This window comes from Girardinichthys multiradiatus, chromosome 23 (genome assembly GCF_021462225.1).
Source record: "Girardinichthys multiradiatus isolate DD_20200921_A chromosome 23, DD_fGirMul_XY1, whole genome shotgun sequence".
NCBI lineage: Eukaryota > Metazoa > Chordata > Actinopteri > Cyprinodontiformes > Goodeidae > Girardinichthys > Girardinichthys multiradiatus.
In genome coordinates, this window is record NC_061815.1 from 9,757,061 (window position 1) to 9,776,305 (window position 19,245).

Below are 19,245 nucleotides of genomic sequence, written 5' to 3' on the forward strand. Positions count from 1 at the left end.
AACACTTGTGTATTTTTGTTAAAACAATGATTGTGTTTTACTGGACCCTGATTCCACTAGAAATTTGTTGGAAAAAGTGTCCAGTTTATGGACAAGCTTAAGGCAAAAACCACTAGTTTTATGTATCTACTGTACAAACAGACCCGTTTCCCGGACTCATCTCCAACAGGGCCAAAACGGGTTTCCTGTAGTGGTGAAAAAGAGTTACAAGGATTTAAAATCCTTATCCATAGGTGCTTAGCAGAGAATGGTTTCCATCCAGCAACCTCGGGGTTATGGGAAGCATACGCTTTTGCTGCGCCACTATGGTTTCTTGCTCAACAAAGCGGCTTCCCAGAATTTTGGGTTTCCTGCTACACATTTGACTTAACCTATAAATTCAAAGTGAGAGGGAAGTCCAGTGAAAGAGCAAGGTCTACTTTCGGCTTTGCGTGCTGCAAGGCAGTTGAAAAGACAGAGCCATGTTGAATTTGAGAAAAGGTGTTAAGAATGACCTGAATTGTAAGACAAGCTTAATTTGTTAACTGTATTAAAAGGGACCAGTGCAAACTTTAAAACCTTTCACATAGCAATGGCAGTGATGGGATTTGAACCCATGCCTCTACAGAGACTGGAGCCTAAATCCAGCGCCTTAGACCACTCGGCCACACTACCAAACCCACACAGATGTCTGCTTTCTGATTTCTGCAAACCTTTCAAGAGAATGAGAATGACTGTTGGCCTTAACTGTCGGCTCCAAATAAGTTTTGAAAAATGGTACCGCTAATGATTTTGCAGGTATTGAACTTACTGCTCCTTAGTGTATCTCACCTAAAAGCCTTTCAATGCACAATACATGGCAAAGTTAGTTTTAGTACTTTTATTTCAAAGAAACCAAAGTGATCAAAAAGTGAGTGCAATGGTCAATTGCACAAACACTGTCGCATCCGGGCGTTATTCTGGGCTCGATCGGGGCTCCCTCCGGTTCCCGGTAAATGGCTTTTGACCAAGCAAATCCAAATAGGAGAGAGACATTCGGTTGTTGAGCGTTTTGAAATGACGACATAAAACGCTTTCACAATTGTTTATATTTAGCTTTTTCTAGAGTTCCTTAAATCATCACGTGGCACGTGGCAACCTTTGGAGAAAATTGAAAAGCAGTGTTGGACTTCACTGACTGCTCCAAATAAGTCGTGAAAAATGGTACCGCTAATGATTTTGCAGGTATTGAACTTACTGCTCCTTAGTGTATCTCACCTAAAAGCCTTTCAATGCACAATACATGGCAAAGTTAGTTTTAGTACTTTTATTTCAAAGAAACCAAAGTGATCAGAAAGTGAGTGCAATGTTCAATTGCACCAACACTGTTGCCTTCTGACGTTATTCTGGGCTCGATCGGGGCTCCCGGTAAAGTGCTTTTGACCAAGCAAATCCAAATAGGACAGAGCCATAGTCAAGGAGACTTCTTTGCTTTCAGTTTCGCAACAAATGTTTTACAGTCTCACTAAATGGAAGTTTTGTAAATAAATTTGGGTTCGGGATTTAGACCTGGGGAAGCTGAGTTATGTCACGTGCGACAACACTTGTGTATTTTTGTTAAAACAATGATTGTGTTTTACTGGACCCTGATTCCACTAGAAATTTGTTGGAAAAAGTGTCCAGTTTATGGACAAGCTTAAGGCAAAAACCACTAGTTTTATGTATCTACTGTACAAACAGACCCGTTTCCCGGACTCATCTCCAACAGGGCCAAAACGGGTTTCCTGTAGTGGTGAAAAAGAGTTACAAGGATTTAAAATCCTTATCCATAGGTGCTTAGCAGAGAATGGTTTCCATCCAGCGACCTCGGGGTTATGGGAAGCATACGCTTCTGCTGCGCCACTATGGTTTCTTGCTCAACAAAGCGGCTTGCCAGAATTTTGGGTTTCCTGCTACACATTTGACATCACCAATAAATTCAAAGTGAGAGGGAAGTCCAGTGAAAGAGCAAGGTCTACTTTCAGCTTTGCGTGCTGCAAGGCAGTTGAAAAGACAGAGCCATGTTGAATTTGAGAAAAGGTGTTAAGAATGACCTGAATTGTAAGACAAGCTTAATTTGTTAACTGTATTAAAAGGGACCAGTGCAAACTTTAAAACCTTTCACATAGCAATGGCAGTGATGGGATTTGAACCCATGCCTCTACAGAGACTGGAGCCTAAATCCAGCGCCTTAGACCACTCGGCCACACTACCAAACCCACACAGATGTCTGCTTTCTGATTTCTGCAAACCTTTCAAGAGAATGAGAATGACTGTTGGCCTTAACTGTCGGCTCCAAATAAGTTTTGAAAAATGGTACCGCTAATGATTTTGCAGGTATTGAACTTACTGCTCCTTAGTGTATCTCACCTAAAAGCCTTTCAATGCACAATACATGGCAAAGTTAGTTTTAGTACTTTTATTTCAAAGAAACCAAAGTGATCAAAAAGTGAGTGCAATGGTCAATTGCACAAACACTGTCGCATCCGGGCGTTATTCTGGGCTCGATCGGGGCTCCCTCCGGTTCCCGGTAAATGGCTTTTGACCAAGCAAATCCAAATAGGAGAGAGACATTCGGTTGTTGAGCGTTTTGAAATGACGATGTTAGGTATTATTTAGTCAACTCAGAGGTAAGAACGATACAGTCATAGTTACTTGTGACAAGGGTAGCCCACTTTGCAGTGAAACTACAAAGTTTTGACACCCTATCTCTTTATTTATATACACAGTTCAACAGACAGTTCAGACAGGGTGTATGTGTGTGAGACGGAAAGGAGGCTGGTTCACACAGAGATAACAATGATCTCACACACACAGGGAGGAAGGCATAGTGCAGGTGCCTTCCAACCCAAGGTTTTTACATGAGTGATAACAAGTTTTTGCACCCATCCAACAGTCCCTCCTTTTATCACAAGTAAAAACATTTAATATAAAAACGAGTAAGAAAAATACTTTGTATGAGCGAAAACCCACGGACGGTAAACAGATTATATTTTGTGGGAAATACTCATACGGCCCCGCCGCCCTCGGCGACCATTAAAAGTTAAATGTTGATTAATACTTGAAATCATAAAAATAAAATAATGATACTTGAAATCATAAAAATAAAATAATGATACTTGAAATCATAAAAATAAAAGAATGATAAATCATAAAAATAAAAGAATAATACTTGAAATCATAAAAATAAAAGAATGATACTTGAAATCATAAAAATAAAAGAATAATACTTGAAATCATAAAAATAAAAGAATAATACTTGAAATCATAAAAATAAAAGAATAATACTTGAAATCATAAAAATAAAAGAATAATACTTGAAATCATAAAAATAAAAGAATAATACTTGAAATCATAAAAATAAAAGAATTAAAAAATCTGCCCTGTTTATGTCATCATTGTACTTTTTCTCATTTCACTTAAGCAACAACTTCTTTCGATTTTCTGCTGTAAGGTCATTTTATGAAATACAATGTATGAGTACACTCAGGCTTTTGATGTGATTTATTTACAACATGTCATCATAATCGTCCCCTTCATTTTCGTGCATTTCTACCTGGTTCAGTGTTGCATATGCCACCATGAACAATACCAGAAATTCTGTAGGAATGGATGTGCGTCATGTTCTTCCGTCGGTGTTCTGAGATGGGTCCCGTCTGATGTCCATCTCTTCTGGTTCGGTATCACCTCCTGTGGATCCTGCTTTAGATAGAGAAAGAGTCCTGCTACCAGAATTAAGCTCAGGCTTATCAGTCCTGTCCACATGTTACAGAGAGCCATTTTATAATTGGGCGCAGATCAGCTGTTTTCTTCACCGGTTTGAGACGCTGGGCCATCTTTGAACCCGGACTTCCTCTGCTACCCCGTCGGTTGATCTGGCTCCTGTAATGGCAAAACTGGCTTACAGTGGCTTTTATGGATCCAGGAAGGCCTCTCTGCTATTTTCAGAGCTGTGGGCGTTGTCAGGAGTATTTGAAACGGCCCTTTCCACCAAGGAGTGCTCCAATCCTTCCGGTGGAGTGTCTTAATCAGGACCAGGTCTTCAGGCCTCATTCTGTGGGATAGGAGCAGAGATTATCGGCAGACCACTGGACATTTGTTCTTCTTTTGTCTGCAACATTTTATTCATCCACTCAGCTAATGAAGGTTCCTGTTGTGCTTTCTCTATTTCATTCATGTCAGAGGGCAGAGAAAACGGTCTGCCATGTACTATTTCTTTGAGAATACAAATTCACATCAGCAACTTGGTGTCACGTGATCTCAGACTCAGAACACAGTGGGTGGAGTTATACAATGATGTACAGTAGGTGGCAAATGGAGTAAGACCGGTTTGATTTGGAGTTATTCTCATCCATAATTAACCAGGGATAGGCATTCGGGCCATGGCCTCCCTGTTTCTTCCATTGTTTTCCTTAATCTTTAACTGAAACCCTAATGCATTAGAACTTAGTTCTATTAATTTATTTACAAAATGAGTTCCATTATCTGACCTTATAATCTGTGGGATACCATATGTGGGGAAGAAATGTGTCACTAGGTTCATCTATTACAACTAGGCAATATTTCTTCCCCCGTGTTTGCAACAAATTATGCATGATCTGCAAAAATGATTTGCATAGTCAGAAATATTTATAGTGTAGCATTAATGCTTTACCAGATGTGACATATTCCCCCCTTGACACGTGGGTCTTCCCATGTGTCACTGTAGCCGCTGTGTTGTATAAATATTTTGGGAGGATTGGTTTATCTTCTATCTGATAGATGTCATATTTTTTCTGTGCTCCTCTCTTTAGCCAGGCCTTTATTTCTGTCTTGGTTGCTGACTGTTGGGCGTCTTTCAGCACGTCTGTGTCTATAAATAGCAGATCTGACATTTTCTCTTTAATAGGTTGAAATGAGTTAGTTCTGTCCCTGATGATGTTTTAAAACCTCTATTTTGCCAAATCTTAGCATGGTGATGTACTGATCCGAAAACGTATTGGCTGTCTGTGTATATAGTAAGTATTTGTTCCTCATGTAATTCACATGCTCTTACTACAGCATATAATTCTGCTGTTTGGGCTGAGCATGTATTGGGTAGAGATTTAGCTTATATTATTCTGTCGATGGTTGTTATTGCATAACCAACTCTATTCTTTCCATATTCATCTTTAGATGCTGAGCCATCTACAAACACAACACATGAATCTGGTATAAGGGTTTGAGAAATGTCTTGTCTGGGTTTGGTGTCTTCTTCAACTTTTGCTTTATAAGAATGTGGTTTTCCATCTTCTGCAGTAGGTATTAGAGTACTTGGATTTAAAGGGCACATCTTTTTAGAGTTATGTTTGGCTGTGATAATAATAGTGATGTCAGTGTGATGCATGTAGCGTCAGGTGCTTCTCTTAATATTCCTGACTTCAACATATCTTGTATTACTGGCTTAGTACCTTCTTCAGCTTCTGGCTTTAAGGGGTATTGACGGACTAATGGCCTTTTTTCAGATATTAGTTTAACCTTGTATGGTGGGAACCCCTTTATAAGCCCTACATCAGTTGATGATTGTGACCACAGTTCAGGTGGGACAGCAGCTAGGGCAGGATGCATGTTGCTCTCAGCTAAGCCCTGTATTTGTCCCTCTGCCTCATCTAAATGTATCCTTGGATGGACTTTGACTATCCACGCCAGAATGAGCTTCCAGATTCCTGTATTAGGATCCACTTTTGACAGTGTCAGTGCTGTTCCTGCAGAGGATTAAAGCCTCTGTTTTTCCAAATTCTTATTATTCTTTTTTATCATATTTTATAAAGTAAGTCCTTATTACATTTAAAAATGAGATCAATATTTTTGGTAGTTGCTATTATTATAAATAATGCTTGGTTTAGTTCTTATTAAAAATAAAAAATAAAAACTCACTCACTGATGAACACAAAAAATGAAGGGCATATTATATCTTATAATCTTAGTTTGTTTTACCCAGTTTTATAGATACAACATACAGTTTCAGTCAGCTTTGTATTTAGTTCAAGTAACTAAAGTTTGTTTCAATTAACTAAAGTTTTCTCTATTTCAGTCCAGTTCAGTAATTCTGTTAAGGTTAATTTCATCTTATGTTAAGTTTGAGTCTAATTCAATCATTTTGAACCTGACTGGAAAAAGTCTAAACATCTGTTAAAATCTTTTTGTTTTACCATAGAGAACTGACCTAATATTATTATGGTAATGTTGAGGACTCTAATTTTTACATAACATGAAACAGACATTTATTTCACAAAAACAGAAAGTCAAACACAGACATTTGGCCACATGAAAGTTTAAATACCCTGTTTGTAAAAGAATTAGGAAAAATTGAAGACAGATCTATGAACTTTCCTATGGTTATCAGTATTTTTAATACAGGTAGAACCTTTGCCATCTTTATATGATTTTTCAAAAAAGATTCTGGAAACCTTATTAAGATATAAGTTTGGCAAAGATAATCAGAACATCAGACCTTTATTAGCGCTTTTAAGGTCCCTCAAAGATGCATTACAATGAAATCAGTCATTCCCATTCACACACATTCACACACTACTTACTTATTTTTCTGTCAGAGTAATTTTTATTTGCAAAAATTTGAACATAATTTGACTTCTATTATTCTTAAAATGCACATTGTTTCCTCATAACCCCTTTTGTTTCCACAAGGTCTGTTTTGAACGCTTCAATTCTTTTTTTTTTATTCACCAAGAATCAATAAGGTGGTCTTAGTGGGTCCACCTTAAAGGTGTTATCTGTTGGGTGTCATGTTATCATTGTCAGGTCAGTGAGGTTCATAAGTCAGTCTGAACCTTGGTCATTTGTTCTGTGCACATAATGTTTCATAGATCCAGCCTATGATTAGTCAGCAAAACTTCCACCTATAGGAGAAAAATTGATTGTTAATGAATGAGCTGCATTTCCTAGGAACACTGTCTTCCTCCTGGATGAGCATCACCTGTTGAAAAACTTTCATCATTGTTTGTTTCACATATTCACTCAGATCTTTATATTATATCAGTAGGTGAAGTTGTTAGTATCTCATGTAGACTGACATATACTGTTGCATTTGGAGAGGATCTCAGATTAAATAAACTTAGTTAGAGCTTCAATCCAGGTTCATTTTGTGTCTGCAGACTTTAGCCAATTTTTCTTTTCTTTCTTTTTTTTTTTTTATACATAAAGAGCAAGATTCAAAACATTTTCAAAAGGCAGATTGTGGCAGAATGTAGACAAAACTGCTTATTGATTGACAAAATAACATTCAAGCACACAATCACCATATTAAAAGGCTCTACTTCTAGAGAATCACTAAACTTCTGGGGTCCGGTTTTGGCCCGCGGACCTTGAGTTTGACACATGCAGGGTAGAGTTACAATTTTTTTTTTTTTTCAGACCTTTCAGCAGAGACAGGCTTAGTTTTATCTTTGTTTTCAGGCAGCTGCATCTCTTTGTCAAGGTCGTTTCACAGAGCTGAAATTTAACTTCTCTCAAAGAGGAAAAATCAAGAATGCACACAATCTGAGCCAAATATGGAATTATTTCCCTGTAAAATGAATCTTTTGCATTTTATCATGATATTGTTAGTAGTATAACACCATAGAATGATTTTTAAAGCACCTGTTTCTCACTAATGCTTGCCTACTAAATCTTTTACTCTCAGATTACTTTAACAACATTCTGTTCTCCCTTCTCTAGTCATTGTTCACTGGGTTGTCCAGTTGGACAGTTTCCATGTTGTCCACATTGTCACCTCCTCTTTTAACTTCTTTTACCACGTCCTCTAAAACCACCTCTTAGTCTTTATAATTTGGGGCTACCTTGGTATTCTAACCTGGAATGGGTGGCAGTCCGCCCCTCTTTATTTGTTTTCAGTTAAGCTGAAAGTTTTTTTTCTGTGCTTTTCTTAAGGCCTCAGTATTATGGCTATGTCAGTTAAAAGCTGCTCTTATTGTTGTTTTTTTTAATTCATCTTTTTGTTTTAATCTGTTTATCAACTGTGAGCACTCAGGGACTGAAAAGTCCCCTTTGAAATTATAACCTGGCAAGGTTTTTTATTGTCTCTTGAATCTTTTGAATGCATAATCTCCAGTTTAAGATCCCCGTGTAGTTTTAGGATTTCAGTGATAATTAAGTTACCTGAAAATCCGTATTTTTATGCCATCGTGTACATATTTCTGTTAAATCAGAGCTTTTTCTCTGTTCTTTCCCCATTGTTCTTTGTTATTTTTCTCTTTTTAGTTTTCATTATTGCTAATTTTAGATCCCCTTGTAATTTTAAGACATCCTTTGTATCTAATTTGCCCAAAAACCCATGTTTTTTATTTTTTATTCCATCTATGACAGATCATACCTGCTCCTTTTACATAGTTCTCCATAAACTTTACCTCCCCTTCTAAGTCAATTAGTTTACTTTGTTTCTTCCCCATTATGTTTTATGTTAGTTTAATTATAGTATAAATGTCCCAGATAAAAGGTCACTGGCATGAGACTTTAAGGAGAGGACATTAACACGCCCTTCTACTGCGACTAATTCGCAGCGGTGTTAATTTTCTGGAATGAAATCCGACCTGAATCTCCAAAGTCACCAGTACGTAGTTTTAATCTGGGCAAAAGAAAACACAGGACTAGCAGAATCCTGCTATGATTCTTTTAAAATGCTTAGTCCTCCAAACACACACAACACAGTCACACAGTTAGTTTCAGGTACCTTGTAATTTTTCTAAGTTAACTTGGTGTTATTTTATGAGCTCAATTTACTCCGTTCTTTTTACTTTTATAGCGCTTATTCTATTCCCTCGCAGGGGAATAACCCTTAGTCGTTTTATTTGGCCCCCTTCTTGGCGGGGCCCTACCTTAATTTGTCACTATTCCTTTCACGGTGGAATAAAACCATCCCAATGCAGCGTCCTTACCGGCGACGCACTACCAACGACTTTTAAGTACTTTTCTTCTTTTATTTATATAGCGCTTACTCTATTCCCTCACAGGGGAATAATCCTCAGTCGTTTTCTTTAATCCCCTTCACGGCGGAATTGTACCAAATTTGTCACTATTCCTTTCACGGTGGAATAAAACCATTCGAATGCAGCGTCCTTACCGGCGACGCACTACCAACGACTGTTAAGTACTTTTCCTATGAACTGTATTTTAAAACTGTCTCACCTCGGAGTTGACTTCTTGGTGACTCTTTGGACCCTGTGAGAGTCACCCCGCGCAGAGAAAGGCAATAACCCACTGGCCAGGTGTGAATTCACACACACCGGGACTTTCAGCCACTCCGGCTAAAGGAGGCTGTGCAGCGGTGCTTCGCTCGACGTCAGGCTTCCCCCACGGATCCCAGAGTCACTGTTAAAGCAAAGAGAAATAAGGTTATTGAATTAATCCGGCTTCGAAGGACCAATAAATGTTAGGTATTATTTAGTCAACTCAGAGGTAAGAACGATACAGTCATAGTTACTTGTGACAAGGGTAGCCCACTTTGCAGTGAAACTACAAAGTTTTGACACCCTATCTCTTTATTTATATACACAGTTCAACAGACAGTTCAGACAGGGTGTATGTGTGTGAGACGGAAAGGAGGCTGGTTCACACAGAGATAACAATGATCTCACACACACAGGGAGGAAGGCATAGTGCAGGTGCCTTCCAACCCAAGGTTTTTACATGAGTGATAACAAGTTTTTGCACCCATCCAACAGACGACATAAAACGCTTTCACAATTGTTTATATTTAGCTTTTTCTAGAGTTCCTTAAATCATCACGTGGCACGTGGCAACCTTTGGAGAAAATTGAAAAGCAGTGTTGGACTTCACTGACTGCTCCAAATAAGTCGTGAAAAATGGTACCGCTAATGATTTTGCAGGTATTGAACTTACTGCTCCTTAGTGTATCTCACCTAAAAGCCTTTCAATGCACAATACATGGCAAAGTTAGTTTTAGTACTTTTATTTCAAAGAAACCAAAGTGATCAGAAAGTGAGTGCAATGTTCAATTGCACCAACACTGTTGCCTTCTGACGTTATTCTGGGCTCGATCGGGGCTCCCGGTAAAGTGCTTTTGACCAAGCAAATCCAAATAGGACAGAGCCATAGTCAAGGAGACTTCTTTGCTTTCAGTTTCGCAACAAATGTTTTACAGTCTCACTAAATGGAAGTTTTGTAAATAAATTTGGGTTCGGGATTTAGACCTGGGGAAGCTGAGTTATGTCACGTGCGACAACACTTGTGTATTTTTGTTAAAACAATGATTGTGTTTTACTGGACCCTGATTCCACTAGAAATTTGTTGGAAAAAGTGTCCAGTTTATGGACAAGCTTAAGGCAAAAACCACTAGTTTTATGTATCTACTGTACAAACAGACCCGTTTCCCGGACTCATCTCCAACAGGGCCAAAACGGGTTTCCTGTAGTGGTGAAAAAGAGTTACAAGGATTTAAAATCCTTATCCATAGGTGCTTAGCAGAGAATGGTTTCCATCCAGCAACCTCGGGGTTATGGGAAGCATACGCTTTTGCTGCGCCACTATGGTTTCTTGCTCAACAAAGCGGCTTCCCAGAATTTTGGGTTTCCTGCTACACATTTGACTTAACCTATAAATTCAAAGTGAGAGGGAAGTCCAGTGAAAGAGCAAGGTCTACTTTCGGCTTTGCGTGCTGCAAGGCAGTTGAAAAGACAGAGCCATGTTGAATTTGAGAAAAGGTGTTAAGAATGACCTGAATTGTAAGACAAGCTTAATTTGTTAACTGTATTAAAAGGGACCAGTGCAAACTTTAAAACCTTTCACATAGCAATGGCAGTGATGGGATTTGAACCCATGCCTCTACAGAGACTGGAGCCTAAATCCAGCGCCTTAGACCACTCGGCCACACTACCAAACCCACACAGATGTCTGCTTTCTGATTTCTGCAAACCTTTCAAGAGAATGAGAATGACTGTTGGCCTTAACTGTCGGCTCCAAATAAGTTTTGAAAAATGGTACCGCTAATGATTTTGCAGGTATTGAACTTACTGCTCCTTAGTGTATCTCACCTAAAAGCCTTTCAATGCACAATACATGGCAAAGTTAGTTTTAGTACTTTTATTTCAAAGAAACCAAAGTGATCAAAAAGTGAGTGCAATGGTCAATTGCACAAACACTGTCGCATCCGGGCGTTATTCTGGGCTCGATCGGGGCTCCCTCCGGTTCCCGGTAAATGGCTTTTGACCAAGCAAATCCAAATAGGAGAGAGACATTCGGTTGTTGAGCGTTTTGAAATGACGACATAAAACGCTTTCACAATTGTTTATATTTAGCTTTTTCTAGAGTTCCTTAAATCATCACGTGGCACGTGGCAACCTTTGGAGAAAATTGAAAAGCAGTGTTGGACTTCACTGACTGCTCCAAATAAGTCGTGAAAAATGGTACCGCTAATGATTTTGCAGGTATTGAACTTACTGCTCCTTAGTGTATCTCACCTAAAAGCCTTTCAATGCACAATACATGGCAAAGTTAGTTTTAGTACTTTTATTTCAAAGAAACCAAAGTGATCAGAAAGTGAGTGCAATGTTCAATTGCACCAACACTGTTGCCTTCTGACGTTATTCTGGGCTCGATCGGGGCTCCCGGTAAAGTGCTTTTGACCAAGCAAATCCAAATAGGACAGAGCCATAGTCAAGGAGACTTCTTTGCTTTTAGTTTCGCAACAAATGTTTTACAGTCTCACTAAATGGAAGTTTTGTAAATAAATTTGGGTTCGGGATTTAGACCTGGGGAAGCTGAGTTATGTCACGTGCGACAACACTTGTGTATTTTTGTTAAAACAATGATTGTGTTTTACTGGACCCTGATTCCACTAGAAATTTGTTGGAAAAAGTGTCCAGTTTATGGACAAGCTTAAGGCAAAAACCACTACTTTTATGTATCTACTGTACAAACAGACCCGTTTCCCGGACTCATCTCCAACAGGGCCAAAACGGGTTTCCTGTAGTGGTGAAAAAGAGTTACAAGGATTTAAAATCCTTATCCATAGGTGCTTAGCAGAGAATGGTTTCCATCCAGCGACCTCGGGGTTATGGGAAGCATACGCTTCTGCTGCGCCACTATGGTTTCTTGCTCAACAAAGCGGCTCGCCAGAATTTTGGGTTTCCTGCTACACATTTGACGTCACCAATAAATTCAAAGTGAGAGGGAAGTCCAGTGAAAGAGCAAGGTCTACTTTCAGCTTTGCGTGCTGCAAGGCAGTTGAAAAGACAGAGCCATGTTGAATTTGAGAAAAGGTGTTAAGAATGACCTGAATTGTAAGACAAGCTTAATTTGTTAACTGTATTAAAAGGGACCAGTGCAAACTTTAAAACCTTTCACATAGCAATGGCAGTGATGGGATTTGAACCCATGCCTCTACAGAGACTGGAGCCTAAATCCAGCGCCTTAGACCACTCGGCCACACTACCAAACCCACAAAGATGTCTGCTTTCTGATTTCTGCAAACCTTTCAAGAGAATGAGAATGACTGTTGGCCTTAACTGTCGGCTCCAAATAAGTTTTGATAAATGGTACCGCTAATGATTTTGCAGGTATTGAACTTACTGCTCCTTAGTGTATCTCACCTAAAAGCCTTTCAATGCACAATACATGGCAAAGTTAGTTTTAGTACTTTTATTTCAAAGAAACCAAAGTGATCAAAAAGTGAGTGCAATGGTCAATTGCACAAACACTGTCGCATCCGGGCGTTATTCTGGGCTCGATCGGGGCTCCCTCCGGTTCCCGGTAAATGGCTTTTGACCAAGCAAATCCAAATAGGAGAGAGACATTCGGTTGTTGAGCGTTTTGAAATGACGACATAAAACGCTTTCACAATTGTTTATATTTAGCTTTTTCTAGAGTTCCTTAAATCATCACGTGGCACGTGGCAACCTTTGGAGAAAATTGAAAAGCAGTGTTGGACTTCACTGACTGCTCCAAATAAGTCGTGAAAAATGGTACCGCTAATGATTTTGTAGGTATTGAACTTACTGCTCCTTAGTGTATCTGACTGAAAAGCCTTTCATTGCACAATACATGGCAAAGTTAGTTTTAGTACTTTTATTTCAAAGAAACCAAAGTGATCAGAAAGTGAGTGCAATGTTCAATTGCACCAACACTGTTGCCTTCTGACGTTATTCTGGGCTCGATCGGGGCTCCCGGTAAAGTGCTTTTGACCAAGCAAATCCAAATAGGACAGAGCCATAGTCAAGGAGACTTCTTTGCTTTTAGTTTCACAACAAATGTTTTACAGTCTCACTAAATGGAAGTTTTGTAAATAAATTTGGGTTCGGGATTTAGACCTGGGGAAGCTGAGTTATGTCACGTGCGACAACACTTGTGTATTTTTGTTAAAACAATGATTGTGTTTTACTGGACCCTGATTCCACTAGAAATTTGTTGGAAAAAGTGTCCAGTTTATGGACAAGCTTAAGGCAAAAACCACTAGTTTTATGTATCTACTGTACAAACAGACCCGTTTCCCGGACTCATCTCCAACAGGGCCAAAACGGGTTTCCTGTAGTGGTGAAAAAGAGTTACAAGGATTTAAAATCCTTATCCATAGGTGCTTAGCAGAGAATGGTTTCCATCCAGCGACCTCGGGGTTATGGGAAGCATACGCTTCTGCTGCGCCACTATGGTTTCTTGCTCAACAAAGCGGCTTGCCAGAATTTTGGGTTTCCTGCTACACATTTGACTTCACCAATAAATTCAAAGTGAGAGGGAAGTCCAGTGAAAGAGCAAGGTCTTCTTTCAGCTTTGCGTGCTGCAAGGCAGTTGAAAAGACAGAGCCATGTTGAATTTGAGAAAAGGTGTTAAGAATGACGTGAATTGTAAGACAAGCTTAATTTGTTAACTGTATTAAAAGGGACCAGTGCAAACTTTAAAACCTTTCACATAGCAATGGCAGTGATGGGATTTGAACCCATGCCTCTACAGAGACTGGAGCCTAAATCCAGCGCCTTAGACCACTCGGCCACACTACCAAACCCACACAGATGTCTGCTTTCTGATTTCTGCAAACCTTTCAAGAGCATGAGAATGACTGTTGGCCTTAACTGTCGGCTCCAAATAAGTTTTGAAAAATGGTACCGCTAATGATTTTGCAGGTATTGAACTTACTGCTCCTTAGTGTATCTCACCTAAAAGCCTTTCAATGCACAATACATGGCAAAGTTAGTTTTAGTACTTTTATTTCAAAGAAACCAAAGTGATCAAAAGTGAGTGCAATGGTCAATTGCACAAACACTGTCGCATCCGGGCGTTATTCTGGGCTCGATCGGGGCTCCCTCCGGTTCCCGGTAAATGGCTTTTGACCAAGCAAATCCAAATAGGAGAGAGACATTCGGTTGTTGAGCGTTTTGAAATGACGACATAAAACGCTTTCACAATTGTTTATATTTAGCTTTTTCTAGAGTTCCTTAAATCATCACGTGGCACGTGGCAACCTTTGGAGAAAATTGAAAAGCAGTGTTGGACTTCACTGACTGCTCCAAATAAGTCGTGAAAAATGGTACCGCTAATGATTTTGTAGGTATTGAACTTACTGCTCCTTAGTGTATCTGACTGAAAAGCCTTTCATTGCACAATACATGGCAAAGTTAGTTTTAGTACTTTTATTTCAAAGAAACCAAAGTGATCAGAAAGTGAGTGCAATGTTCAATTGCACCAACACTGTTGCCTTCTGACGTTATTCTGGGCTCGATCGGGGCTCCCGGTAAAGTGCTTTTGACCAAGCAAATCCAAATAGGACAGAGCCATAGTCAAGGAGACTTCTTTGCTTTTAGTTTCGCAACAAATGTTTTACAGTCTCACTAAATGGAAGTTTTGTAAATAAATTTGGGTTCGGGATTTAGACCTGGGGAAGCTGAGTTATGTCACGTGCGACAACACTTGTGTATTTTTGTTAAAACAATGATTGTGTTTTACTGGACCCTGATTCCACTAGAAATTTGTTGGAAAAAGTGTCCAGTTTATGGACAAGCTTAAGGCAAAAACCACTAGTTTTATGTATCTACTGTACAAACAGACCCGTTTCCCGGACTCATCTCCAACAGGGCCAAAATGGGTTTCCTGTAGTGGTGAAAAAGAGTTACAAAGATTTAAAATCCTTATCCATAGGTGCTTAGCAGAGAATGGTTTCCATCCAGCGACCTCGGGGTTATGGGAAGCATACGCTTCTGCTGCGCCACTATGGTTTCTTGCTCAACAAAGCGGCTTGCCAGAATTTTGGGTTTCCTGCTACACATTTGACTTCACCAATAAATTCAAAGTGAGAGGGAAGTCCAGTGAAAGAGCAAGGTCTTCTTTCAGCTTTGCGTGCTGCAAGGCAGTTGAAAAGACAGAGCCATGTTGAATTTGAGAAAAGGTGTTAAGAATGACGTGAATTGTAAGACAAGCTTAATTTGTTAACTGTATTAAAAGGGACCAGTGCAAACTTTAAAACCTTTCACATAGCAATGGCAGTGATGGGATTTGAACCCATGCCTCTACAGAGACTGGAGCCTAAATCCAGCGCCTTAGACCACTCGGCCACACTACCAAACCCACACAGATGTCTGCTTTCTGATTTCTGCAAACCTTTCAAGAGCATGAGAATGACTGTTGGCCTTAACTGTCGGCTCCAAATAAGTTTTGAAAAATGGTACCGCTAATGATTTTGCAGGTATTGAACTTACTGCTCCTTAGTGTATCTCACCTAAAAGCCTTTCAATGCACAATACATGGCAAAGTTAGTTTTAGTACTTTTATTTCAAAGAAACCAAAGTGATCAAAAAGTGAGTGCAATGGTCAATTGCACAAACACTGTCGCATCCGGGCGTTATTCTGGGCTCGATCGGGGCTCCCTCCGGTTCCCGGTAAATGGCTTTTGACCAAGCAAATCCAAATAGGAGAGAGACATTCGGTTGTTGAGCGTTTTGAAATGACGACATAAAACGCTTTCACAATTGTTTATATTTAGCTTTTTCTAGAGTTCCTTAAATCATCACGTGGCACGTGGCAACCTTTGGAGAAAATTGAAAAGCAGTGTTGGACTTCACTGACTGCTCCAAATAAGTCGTGAAAAATGGTACCGCTAATGATTTTGTAGGTATTGAACTTACTGCTCCTTAGTGTATCTGACTGAAAAGCCTTTCATTGCACAATACATGGCAAAGTTAGTTTTAGTACTTTTATTTCAAAGAAACCAAAGTGATCAGAAAGTGAGTGCAATGTTCAATTGCACCAACACTGTTGCCTTCTGACGTTATTCTGGGCTCGATCGGGGCTCCCGGTAAAGTGCTTTTGACCAAGCAAATCCAAATAGGACAGAGCCATAGTCAAGGAGACTTCTTTGCTTTCAGTTTCGCAACAAATGTTTTACAGTCTCACTAAATGGAAGTTTTGTAAATAAATTTGGGTTCGGGATTTAGACCTGGGGAAGCTGAGTTATGTCACGTGCGACAACACTTGTGTATTTTTGTTAAAACAATGATTGTGTTTTACTGGACCCTGATTCCACTAGAAATTTGTTGGAAAAAGTGTCCAGTTTATGGACAAGCTTAAGGCAAAAACCACTAGTTTTATGTATCTACTGTACAAACAGACCCGTTTCCCGGACTCATCTCCAACAGGGCCAAAACGGGTTTCCTGTAGTGGTGAAAAAGAGTTACAAGGATTTAAAATCCTTATCCATAGGTGCTTAGCAGAGAATGGTTTCCATCCAGCAACCTCGTGGTTATGGGAAGCATACGCTTTTGCTGCGCCACTATGGTTTCTTGCTCAACAAAGCGGCTTCCCAGAATTTTGGGTTTCCTGCTACACATTTGACTTAACCTATAAATTCAAAGTGAGAGGGAAGTCCAGTGAAAGAGCAAGGTCTACTTTCGGCTTTGCGTGCTGCAAGGCAGTTGAAAAGACAGAGCCATGTTGAATTTGAGAAAAGGTGTTAAGAATGACCTGAATTGTAAGACAAGCTTAATTTGTTAACTGTATTAAAAGGGACCAGTGCAAACTTTAAAACCTTTCACATAGCAATGGCAGTGATGGGATTTGAACCCATGCCTCTACAGAGACTGGAGCCTAAATCCAGTGCCTTAGACCACTCGGCCACACTACCAAACCCACACAGATGTCTTCTTTCTGATTTCTGCAAACCTTTCAAGAGAATGAGAATCACTGTTGGCCTTAACTGTCGGTTCCAAATAAGTTTTGAAAAATGGTACCGCTAATGATTTTGCAGGTATTGAACTTACTGCTCCTTAGTGTATCTCACCTAAAAGCCTTTCAATGCACAATACATGGCAAAGTTAGTTTTAGTACATTTATTTCAAAGAAACCAAAGTGATCAGAAAGTGAGTGCAATGTTCAATTGCACCAACACTGTTGCCTTCTGACGTTATTCTGGGCTCGATCGGGGCTCCCGGTAAAGTGCTTTTGACCAAGCAAATCCAAATAGGACAGAGCCATAGTCAAGGAGACTTATTTGCTTTCAGTTTCGCAACAAATGTTTTACAGTCTCACTAAATGGAAGTTTTGTAAATAAATTTGGGTTCGGGATTTAGACCTGGGGAAGCTGAGTTATGTCACGTGCGACAACACTTGTGTATTTTTGTTAAAACAATGATTGTGTTTTACTGGACCCTGATTCCACTAGAAATTTGTTGGAAAAAGTGTCCAGTTTATGGACAAGCTTAAGGCAAAAACCACTAGTTTTATGTATCTACTGTACAAACAGACCCGTTTCCCGGACTCATCTCCAACAGGGCCAAAACGGGTTTCCTGTAGTGGTGAAAAAGAGTTACAAGGATTTAAAATCCTTATCCATAGGTGCTTAGCAGAGAATGGTTTCCATCCAGCAACCTCGGGGTTATGGGAAGCATACGCTTCTGCTGCGCCACTATGGTTTCTTGCTCAACAAAGCGGCTTCCCAGAATTTTGGGTTTCCTGCTACACATTTGACTTCACCAATAAATTCAAAGTATGCAATGTTCAATTGCACCAACACCGTTGCCTTCTGACGTTATTCAGGGCTCGATCGGGGCTCCCGGTAAAGGGCTTTTGACCAAGCAAATCCAAATAGGACAGAGCCATGGTCAAGGAGATATATGGGTGTTGAGCATTTTGAAATGGCGACGTAAAACAGTTTCACAATTGTTTATATTTTGCTTTTTCTAGAGTTCCTTAAATCATCACCTGGCATAAATCACATACAAAATCCTTTGCTTTTGTTAAGGTGCTAAGCGTGTGTTATTTGGAGAATGCAGGCATGTAATGAAATTGAATCGGAACGCCTCTTCCTTGTGTCCTTTATTCATCTTTTGCCCATGAAAAGAGATCAAGACTTTTCATGCAGGCATCGACCCCGCTACGGGTGACTCTGGGTGTCTGATGGTGTAGTTCGGGGATTTCAAGGGAAGGTCCATGAAGGAGTTGTATGAGGACCCAAGCAAAGACGTCCAGGCTTTTATCACCCATCTGACGAAGGCAACGGCCAGGCCAAACACCATCATGGCCCTTTTCAAGGCATTTGTGCTAAAGAGGCTGGCTTTAGCTCCAGCCCACCTGCCCACTGTCACTGTGTCTGCCCCCTCTACTGTTGCTGCTCCTCCTTCACCTGCTGCCACTGACGGCTGCCAGTGTAAAAGCAGTGTTGGCACAGGGGAAGCATTTTTCTCCTTCACAGCTGGCACAAAATATAACATCACTAGCCAAACCCCTTTGTCTAAGTCCAATGCCCAGAGACAGCTCTTTACCTGTGGTGAGTTTCAGCTAATGCACACAGATATGTTGATGACATGTGCTTAGTTCTGTATTATTTTACATACAATGCTGCTGGGGATTTCATTGAGGAGGAAGATGACAACTGTGGCCTCAGAAGTTGAGGAACAACTTCCTCAAGTATCTGAAACCCTAACAATGTTGGTCAGTTATTTCCTATACTGCTTCTTTCATAGTGGGTCGCAGGGAAGCAGGTGCCTATCACCAGCAGTCCATGGGCAGGGTACACCCTACACAGGTCGCCAATCCATCACAGGGCAAAACAAAATGTGGGAGAAAGCCAGAGTGCCCAGAGAGAACCAACGCATTCAGGGGGAGAACCTGCAGACTCCTTACAGAAAGACCCCCGGCCAGGAGTCAAACCAAGGACCTTCTTGCTGCAAGGCGACTGTGCTACCAATTGCACAAACAATGTTTTACAAAACATTCTGTAAAATAAGTATATTTAAATGACACAAAATGTTCTTTTCGTGTTATTGTACAGATAAT

The 19,245-nt window shown here is 40.0% G+C and overlaps 7 non-coding genes across 7 annotated transcripts; all 7 read right to left on the reverse strand.

The window, feature by feature from the left end:
• Positions 1–572: 572 nt before the first annotated feature.
• trnal-uag lies at positions 573–654 on the reverse strand. The gene has a single exon. It is a non-coding gene; the product is annotated as a tRNA-Leu (tRNA).
• A 1,475-nt stretch (positions 655–2,129) lies between these two features.
• trnal-uag lies at positions 2,130–2,211 on the reverse strand. Its single transcript has one exon. It is a non-coding gene; the product is annotated as a tRNA-Leu (tRNA).
• Positions 2,212–10,786: 8,575 nt separating this feature from the next.
• Positions 10,787–10,868, reverse strand: trnal-uag. Its single transcript has one exon. It is a non-coding gene; the product is annotated as a tRNA-Leu (tRNA).
• A 1,475-nt stretch (positions 10,869–12,343) lies between these two features.
• On the reverse strand, positions 12,344–12,425 carry trnal-uag. Its single transcript has one exon. It is a non-coding gene; the product is annotated as a tRNA-Leu (tRNA).
• A 1,475-nt stretch (positions 12,426–13,900) lies between these two features.
• Positions 13,901–13,982, reverse strand: trnal-uag. The gene has a single exon. It is a non-coding gene; the product is annotated as a tRNA-Leu (tRNA).
• Positions 13,983–15,456: 1,474 nt separating this feature from the next.
• Positions 15,457–15,538, reverse strand: trnal-uag. Its single transcript has one exon. It is a non-coding gene; the product is annotated as a tRNA-Leu (tRNA).
• A 1,475-nt stretch (positions 15,539–17,013) lies between these two features.
• trnal-uag lies at positions 17,014–17,095 on the reverse strand. The gene has a single exon. It is a non-coding gene; the product is annotated as a tRNA-Leu (tRNA).
• Between the last annotated feature and the right edge of the window lie 2,150 nt (positions 17,096–19,245).